Genomic DNA, 9,669 nt, shown 5'->3' with positions numbered 1-9,669 from the left:
ACACTGACAAAGCAGGTTGAATGGCTATTCTCATCCCAACATATTTATGCGGCTGTATAAATATGCTTACAGTAGAGACATAAAATCAGTTGTGTTGATAAACTGAGACCTTATCTCAACTGTCACTACATTCCTTGTCAGGAGAAGAAGTTTCCATCTGAGTTGGGCTATCAGTCATTTTGACTGACATGCTTATATGTACATTCAGCAGTCCAGGTAAAGTCTGGAAGTCTGAACAAAATGATTTTTCAATGTGCGTCCACTGCATCAGTATTGGAAAACAGCCTCAGGCTAAAGAGTGAGACCTTGACCCTGAGTGATACTCTACAAAGGCACTGACCAGAATTTCCAGCCTTTCCTTTCCTACATGCACTAAAATCAATAGGATTGATTCTCATGTCTGAACTCAGTATGTCTGCATTATAGACCTTGAAGTCATGTTTAGTATACTGATCCTTGGCTTCAGAGCTAATGAATAGAATCTCAGAGAGAGATGTCTTGGATTGCTTTTGAGTTCTCTGACATAAGCACATCTACCTTCTCGGCCAGAAACTGCAAAGGCAGATTAAATTTTCCCAGAATTCTTATATTTAGTGTCCTAGTTTAGATATTTCTTATGCTTGCCATACACCGTTATCACGATACCCAGAACTGAAAATGATATAAAGACTCCTTAGACCATCATTATTATGATTTAGATGACTACCTATCATCTTTGGAACTCGTTTTGGGATGTTTGTTCCCTAAGACAGGAATTGCTAAAGTAGTTCTTGTATTTGGATGAGCATTCAAGTGTCAGCACGACTTATTTTAGACATATGTGTTGCAGCTTTAGTATTTTCAACCATGAAACCTCTAAAAAGATACTCCAAATTGTGACATCAGGCTGGCCTCAGAAATAAGGCAAAACTTGATCCCAAATGCTAATGAATATTTTAACACAAACAGAATACAATTGAAAAATGCTGTCCTGACAGCTCAAGGTACACTGTTAGGTTAAAAACTAAACAAAACAGTACAAAACAAAACAAAGCAGATAAAATATCTCAATCTCAGTGGCACAGCCTGTTCCTCCCCTACCTCTCCCTTCCCACCCATCCATTTGAAACACAATGAGTAACCACTGAAGGTTCATTCCTGTACATTTAATTATGTCAACAGGAAAAGGAAATCATTGTTTTGGGTTGCCTCCTGCCCACCAATGCTTTGACTAGCCCTACCTAGCGCAACTCGTAAACAATTCCTGTGCCAGGCTGAGCAGCAAGCATGCACCAATTCCCAAGATACTGTTGTGGAGGAGGACGGCCAAAAGGATTGCAAGCTGATGGATGCCACCATTCCTGTGTTATTTCATCTCAAGGCACAGAGCAATACCTGATCCAGGGCCTAAAGCACATCCTAGGTGGATAGTTGGCTGTGTTCAAGGACAGTTATCTGGTAGGAAGGAACTATTTGGTAAACCTTGGCCAGCACTGGAGCTGTTAAAGAAAAAGCTTGAAGAAGTCTTGATGTTGTCTCTCCATGAAAAGCCATTTGCTTTTAGAGTATAATTTTTATTGTTTTAAAAATCTTAGCTCTTTTTTGCTTTGCGACTCTACTAACACCTTTGGGCTTTGTTCTGCTTGTCTATCCAGGTTTTTAATTGTATTGTATTTTGCTTGCTTACTTACAGTGAGCAAACCAAAAGGTTTCTTCTTTACATGGAAAATAACTGCTGACAAAGTAGAAGAAAATGTCAACTGCAAAACCCCGGATCTCCAACAGCTGTGCCGTCAGTACAACCCTTCTACTGTTTCTCAAAGAAGGTAATATTTTGGAAAAGATGCAGCATAGTACCTGCTGACAGGCTTGTTTAGCTAGGACTTAAGAAAATATTCCTGAAAATGAAGTCACAAATAAGGCTTTTGGTTTTTTTTGTTTTGTTTTGTTTTGTTTGTTAGCGATAAACATAGCTTTTGTTCAACTTGGAACCCACAGGGTTTAATCCAAACAGTTACATAGTGATTGTCAACATAAGCCTGGCAAAGCAAACAGTATTGTAACAGTGGTTTTCTTTTTATTTTAATTCACAGAAATGGCCGTATGTGCGTGAGTCTGTGCATGTGTGAGACTTTCCTCTTGTCTTACAGTCTTATCTTTTGCAGCAGTTAAAACAACTTACAGGAACTGTGCTATTTTTAGTTCAGCACTTTGAGTAACAGACTTGAGGATGTTAACTCTTTGTGAAGCTAAGAAGATTTTTTTTTTATTTATTTGTATTATTGTTTTACCACAGTTGAGGCTGGTCATGCTGTTTGTGATTACAACCACCTAAAGCTTCCTTTTATAAGACCTGGTTCTCATAGGTTATATCTCTGCAAGACTAACCATTGGGCACTAAAACTGTCCAGTACAGTTTTCTGTCTCATGCTGCTTTCTCCCTTTTTTGATTTTAAATGTAATTAGAAAAAAAATAAAATAAATAAATAAATAAATCCATCTCCGAGAACAGTAAGAGCAGTTGCTTTGCTCATATTAAGAACATTTGAAGTCTTTCATCTTTGTACTCATGCTCCTCTGCTTCAGACAAAGGTATTGACAACTGGCAGAGGGCATGGAAGGGATAAATTTTGTAGCAGACATGTTTCTTTGTCTTTCTTCTGAATAACACTACAGACTGAGCAAGACACAAAGCTCTGAAATAACACCATCTGTGCATAGACAGAGGAGAGCAGCAATCTGCTTGGATGCTTTAAATGTTTCATCAGGGGATCTAAGGACCCTAAATTTAGGATTACATCTTAGCCAAACTGATTTAGCATGCAAGGTGTTCCAGACACCAAAAGAGGAAAACAAGTCATCTCCAGCCTCCCTCATCTGTCTCAATCTTTTCTGCTTTTTGCATCCCAGTCAATAGGTTAGACCTCCGCAAGGGGCCAGCTTCAAAATGTGGGATTCAAATACATCCAAGGAGTGACCTTTATGGACATCATTCACCATCATTTGAAAAATTCATAATCAGTCTTTATAGCAAATGATGATCCCAGGTCTTTAGTGCAGGAGACACTTCCATTATCAGAAAAACACCAACAGAAACCTTGGAAAAGAGATCAAAGCTCATGGGAGACAGGATGAGGTCATGCTTGTTCTTGGTTTAGGGCAGAAGCCTCAACTCCCTGTATTGTTCCTGGAAAAAGCAGACGCTTTCTGACATTGATTTAGAGCAAGAAAATAACTCAGGTTCTGTGAATGGTCTTCTGGAAAGACCTATAATACCTTTTTAAAGACTGAGATATCCCCACTGGTTACCCAAGGGAAGGTAATATGAACATCCTTCAGAGCTTCAGCTTCACTTCACTTTCTGCCCATGGCCCTGGGGTGGCTTAATCCTATCCTAAATGATGCAGGACATTTGACTGCACTTCTCCATGGAGGTATGCTGGAGACAATCCTCTTTTGTCTAGTTAGATCTTAAGTCCTTTGAGCAGCACTCTGTCAACATCATTTTCCACCACAGATGAAGGTTTTTCATCACCTCCATCAGTTCTTGACCTGACTTGATGTAGCTTTTTGAAAGCTGAAAGGAGTCTCCTTTTGTATGTCTTCTCAAAGTAGGAATGTACTTGTCTTGGAATCGGACCATGTTTCTCTTTCTCTCAGTTTTAGGCAGGAGTCCATATTCTGACATTGAACTAACAGTAACCAAACACCTATGGCAGAGCTCACATTCTTCCCTTCAAAACCACTTTATCTTTTAAGAAGCCTTGCTTATCCTATTATGATGATGATATTTATGTATGACAAGTAGTATTTTAATAAATTTCAACATGAATTCAAGGGAATTCAGTACAAAAAAAATAGAAGAATAATAAAGCAGCACAATCTTAAATATTTAAACGTTCTCATTTAGGAAAAAAAATAATAATCTTTTAGTTAATTTGCAACACTGGTCTAAATAATTAAAACGCATTTGTCAAATTTTCTAATCTGAAAAAACAATCAGAATCATGTCAGCAGTTTTTACACTCCATAACAGGGTTTGAGCACTGTTTTCTTCCCTGCAGTCTCTCATCAACAGAGACAGAGGTGAGCTAGAGTTAGGTTAGGAGTTTCTTCCCATTTGATCTCCAAGACAGCCTCTCTTTTTCCACGCAGACCAAGCAGTTTAGCCATCTGCCTTGGGCTGCAGAGATAGCTGGAGTGAATATTCCCAGCTGCTACACTACAGAAAGACTAGACTATTGCAGAGGAAAAATTAAAAGATCATGAAGTGCTGAGAGCCTGACAAATGATGAAATATACAAACCACAAAACCAAGCATATTGGATAGGATTTGAGTGCCCAAATTAGATCCATTTAAAACGTCCATGTTTAATATAAGGTAGGTGCAGCTTAGAAAGACAGCAACTCCAGAAGACAAGTAATGTCCCCAATTACAGTCACTTGTATTGCAATGGGGTAGATAGCCTTGGTTTCATCAGCTCAGGAAAAGTTCAGGGATCAGGACTCAGGCTTCAACCATGCCCCCAAACTGCCCATGTTGTTAACATGCTGAAAACTCTTTGGTACTGATTTGACCCTTACCTCTTTCCTGCTCTCCTATGCTATCCACACATAATTTGGGGACCAGCCAGGGCCAATATGCAGCAAGGATGAGGTGGGCAGATCTGTGAGGAAACTATGGGGGTGCGAACTGTACAGAAAGGGCACAGGGTTCATTTCTTTTGCTTGTATAGAACAGCTGTTATGAATATAGCAATGAAAGGATAATAAAATCTAAGTTTATATAAGATTATTCATTAACCCACTTTACAGATTCCTCTGCTTCCCTATAGCAATTATGGCTTGACAGCAAGATGGGGAAGCAATAAATTACACTAAAATTACTTAATAATTAATCAAACTAACAAACTACTGGTCCAGGCTCTACTGGACAAATATTTAATCCTCATTCCTCCTCCTAAAACTGGAAATAGAAAAGTTCCTTCCTACAGCATATTTCCTTTGAAATTTAAATAAATGGTCAGTTCTTGAGGGAAATGGCATGCAGTAAATCCAGCAGGACCAGAGTCCATTGTATGGTTCTGTATGATGTATCACATCATACTGAATTCCTTGTCTTTATGACTGAACTCTTTTAAGACTTAAGACAGTGGTGCCAATGTAATTCAGATAATTCTTGCTTTTTAAAGAGAAAAAAAAATCAAGATAAAATGAATGGCAAATATTTTGCAGGCATATGTTAATATACATGCACAAACATTAACACATAGCAGCTGAGGACTTTGATGAAGAACAGAATTCTCAGCAGCACCAGACTGATGGTAGATTCTATGACAAACAAAGGCAAAACTGCAAAGTTTGCACTTCCCAAAGTCTGAAAGTACATATACGACATAAACTTAGGGGAAGAAATTGAAGGAAAGAGTAAAATGGAATATTTCTTCACTGCTTGCCATATTTCAAGCAGGCTCAGATTTCTCTTTAAAAGTGTAAACTCCACTTCAGCTCTAAGTGAGTGAATGCAGTCTGCTCTAGATCAAAATGGAAGATTGTGATGATCTTTTTTGGTCTTAATATCAACAAATCTTTTAAATAAATGCAGATTTCCATGCAGAGCTTTTGCAGCTCTCTGTCTGTGTATATAATGGCTGGTTATAGGTCTAGCCATTGAATGGCTTGTCAGTGCAATAAACTTGCTATGGTGATGTTTAAAATCATAGAAGTTAAACATGCTACACTATAGCACTTCTTTGCACTTCCAGAAGGAGCTTTGAGAAGTCACTGAGTGAAGAGGTTGCTGATCTTTTTTTTTTTTTTTTTTTTTTTTTTTGCAACCCTTTTTAATCCCTCTGTTCTTTCTCCTTTTGTCCAGTTTTGAAAGCTAAGCCACCCTGGATGTACCCATTCCTGCATAAAAGACTACAGGGGAAGCCAAGGCTTGAAGAGTAGAGGTGCATCTGAAAAGTAAGTGTGGGATTCATCTCACCTAGCTTTAGGTATCTAAGCTTAAGATAGTCACAGATTTTCTCTTTATGATCATGTTACCTTTGTACAGAGATTCAACCCACTTTGACTGTCTGCCAATTTCATGCCTGATGACTGTCAAGGGCACCTTTCATGACTATTTATGTTTACATATGCAATTTTCAGATGACAAATTTAGAGCAAATGAATCCCACCTGCAATGAACTCTAACCTCCAGAAACTAGCAGAGTTGGAGGAGTACTTTTTGTAAGTGCTAAACTGAAAGACAAAGAGAGGAGGAAAGAAGACTGCTCTCCCACTGCCTCTAAATAATACAGAACCATATAAACATAGAACATCTGGAGCTGGAAGGAACCCACAAGGATCATCAAGTCCAACTCCTGGCTCCACACAGGACCACCCAAAAATCAGCCCCTGTGTCTGAGAGCGGTGTCCAAATGCTCCTTGAACTCCATCAGGCTCGATGCCGTGACCATGTCCCTGGGGAGCCTGTCCCAGTGCCCGACCACCTCTGGGTGCAGAATCTTTCCCAACACCCAACCTGACCCTCCCCTGTCCCAGCTCCATGTCGTTCCCAGAAAGCAGAGCTCAGCACCTGCCCCTCCGCTCCCCTCGTGAGGGAGCTGCAGGCCGCCATGAGGCCTCCCCTCGGCCTGCTCTGCTCTGGGCTGAGCAAACCAAGGGTCTTAGACCAATCCTCATATGTCTTACCCTATAGACCCTTCTTCCCTTTTGCCTGGCTGTACTCCTTATTCTTAATGCTTACATTTTCCAAATAATTTCAAACTTTTTTTATGTCTTCTGTTCTCTTTCAATACTATTCTGACTGTGCAGCATGAGGAAACAGATGGAAACACAAACGTCTGAATATTTCTATTTTATCTAAGCTCAGTACAGTAGACAGCTCAAAATATTTATCTGTTTTTACCTTTTTTCCTATGCATTTTATGTCCACCACTTTTATCCGAGCTTGTCTATATAAGAACATCTCTCCTACAGGCTTCTTTGAAGACCTTATTCTCTCCAGGAAGTTAACTCTTTTTTTCATGTGCTCACAGATGGTAGAAAGTCATGAAGTAAACACAATACACCACCTTGCCAGTGTCTTCCAAAGGGGTGTCTTGGAAGAAAATGTAAGGTTGTGTTTTTTTTATTTTTTTTTCTCTTAAAGAATCAATGATCAGTAATGTCTAGAAATGCTGAAGACATTAAAGTTGTAGACAAAGAAAGCATCCAGTGCTGTTTTTAATACTGTTTTTAATTTCACAAGACTGTAACTCTAGGAGAAATGGAAAAAGAAATGAAAATAAATTCAGAAGAAACACAGGAGATTGTAGAAATCCACAAAGGAGATTGTACAAAGATAACTTGCAAGGAGATGTTGACCCAACACAAGCAAACTGTATCAGTTTTCCTGACCTTTCCTTGGAGGCTAAGGAGATTATTCAAACCCAAATAGCCAAAGAGATATTACAGACAAAAAAATGAACCTCTGAGGCAAAACCAACTATTCTTCAATTCATACAAAAATGGTTATTGACAGGTTTTAGAATCACTGTAGCCCAGAAACATACAGATAAAATTGTAAGAACAAAAGCACCAGATGTGTCAATGTTAAAATATTTAATTGTACATAAATTAATAAGTGGGGGAGAACAAAGGCAAGCATGATAACTCTGCTTGGACTCCAGTGTAAACGTGAAATTATGTTCCCCAAAGGGAGTACCTAATAGGCTCGATTAAGATCTAATTGAGCCTTTTTATGAATTTTAAAGAAATCATCTTTTGCCACTTGCCCACAGAATGCTCACAGACCATAAACAGCTGATGCTGACATTACAATGTGCTGAGAGACATCTGCTTTCTCTGGGTGGAATCTTTATTGCATTTTACATGCTATTAGGCATAAAAAGGACTGTGTATTTCAAATTATAAAGAAATGATATTTAAAAGTTAACGCGTTTATTTTTAAAATAGAAGTGAGATCTTTATGAGTCAACTTGTCTGCAGCCCTACTACCTTGATCTGTCATGGGAAAGTATTCTTATCCTATAGTAACTTCTAATTAAATCCCTTTTTAGTGTGAAACTCTTCAAACCCATGCTTGTGCCTAACCATGTAAGACCTGTCAAAATACATGAAGGTTTGATGGGATTAAATCCAAAGCAGCATTGCTCAGAAGGATGTGTCACAGCTAGAAATTTATTTCTACCTCTAATATGGACAGAAAAAAGAAATATATATATGATGGTACCTTGCAGTCAGAGCTCACTCAAAACACCCCTATGTCCAGCAATGTCCATAATCTTAATGATTTTTTTTAATGTTCCTCAATATTTTCTTCCATATAAATATTGTTATTACCACCTCCTATTTTACTGTGTTCTCTTTTTATGATAGCATGGAAGTTCTTCTGAAACTAACATTGAAAAAAAAAAAAAAGGATCATTTGGAGACAATGACAATTTCAATTCAGTTCAATCTAAAGCAAAAACCTGCAATTAGTCAGTCATAAATTCTCTCCATCAACTGTATAGCCTTGATGTTCACCGTCAAGAACGGTCACTTGGTTGCTTAGCTCAAACATAGAGTTTGAGCTGAACCCAAACTTTAAATATAAGTGACTGAATCTGGGTCCAGGTGACCTTATTTCATATTTCTATTAAACTTCTTCTTGATTTGCCTTATCTATTTGCATTAAAAGCTCCTGAGGGCAGGCTTGCCCTTGCAGTTTTTGTAGAAGGCCTTGTTTAGAGCCAAGCTCTCTAGTGCTGGATGGGCTCTTCAGGTGCTACCAGAACGTTCAGTCTAGTTCTTTAGAAAAATATGTGCCTTATGATATTTTTCTCCAAGATAAAATTAATGAAAAATAGAATTTCTTTCAAATTGTGCCTGAATAAGGAAGATAAAATTTCTTGCAAAGGTTAGTCTTACTGTAGTGGGGAGTAAATTATCACAACAGTTAGAAATGGAGAGGCTTGTGAGATTATCTGCAAGAACGTCTCAGCTGATTTTCTGACAAAGGATGCTTTATTGATACAGCTGGAATGTAATGCTCCTTCAGTACGTCATCAAGTAGAGAACCTTAGGACAGGGACTGAGAACATAAGTCAAGAAAGACATTGCCATTCAGATGCCTTAAGTTGCTGCTTTAAAGATGTGTGAAGGCGGATATTCCATTACTGTCCTCTACAGAAATCTTTGACTGACCTTAACAGCATGTATTTATTTTGAAGCTAAAGTGACAGGAGACACTTGTGTGATTGTTCTGAACTGTTTATGGGAACAGACCAAAAATATATCTTGATCAATGCCCAAATTAGAAAGCTGGGAACAATTATCATTTTTTCCTCCATATATAGCCACCTTGGAGCCAATGTACTCTTTACCTGAAACATTTAAGCTTTGTGTATTATTATTTATTAGCTGTTCTGCAGAAACACCTTGAAAGTCCAGACCAAATTCATTTGTGCTGTGTTGTACAAATTAACAAACTTCTTGTCCCCAAAAAACAAATAGTCTAAAAAGTAGATGTTCTTAGAGCAAAATGTATGATGTTGAAGGGTCACAAGGGAATTAAGTCTTTTCCTCGAGGTGACTCAGCATGCAAAGAGCAAAACTAGGGACAGAATTTCCTAAGACATACACAGGCCTGTATCTAATCCAATATTTATCAGTTAATATTCATGTGGCTTTAAGTCA

General features: G+C 38.3%; 1 long non-coding RNA gene across 1 annotated transcript; it reads left to right on the top strand.

The window, feature by feature from the left end:
• Positions 1 to 1,272: 1,272 nt before the first annotated feature.
• LOC308191362 lies at positions 1,273 to 8,673 on the top strand. Its single transcript, XR_013947915.1, has 3 exons — positions 1,273 to 1,437; positions 1,673 to 1,805; positions 5,855 to 8,673. It is a non-coding gene; the product is annotated as an uncharacterized lncRNA (long non-coding RNA).
• The last annotated feature ends 996 nt before the right edge of the window (positions 8,674 to 9,669 follow it).

This window comes from Anser brachyrhynchus, assembly GCF_964034855.1.
Source record: "Anser brachyrhynchus genome assembly, chromosome: 2".
In the NCBI taxonomy this organism is placed as follows: Eukaryota; Metazoa; Chordata; class Aves; order Anseriformes; family Anatidae; genus Anser; species Anser brachyrhynchus.
This window is presented reverse-complemented; position numbering and strand designations above follow the sequence as displayed.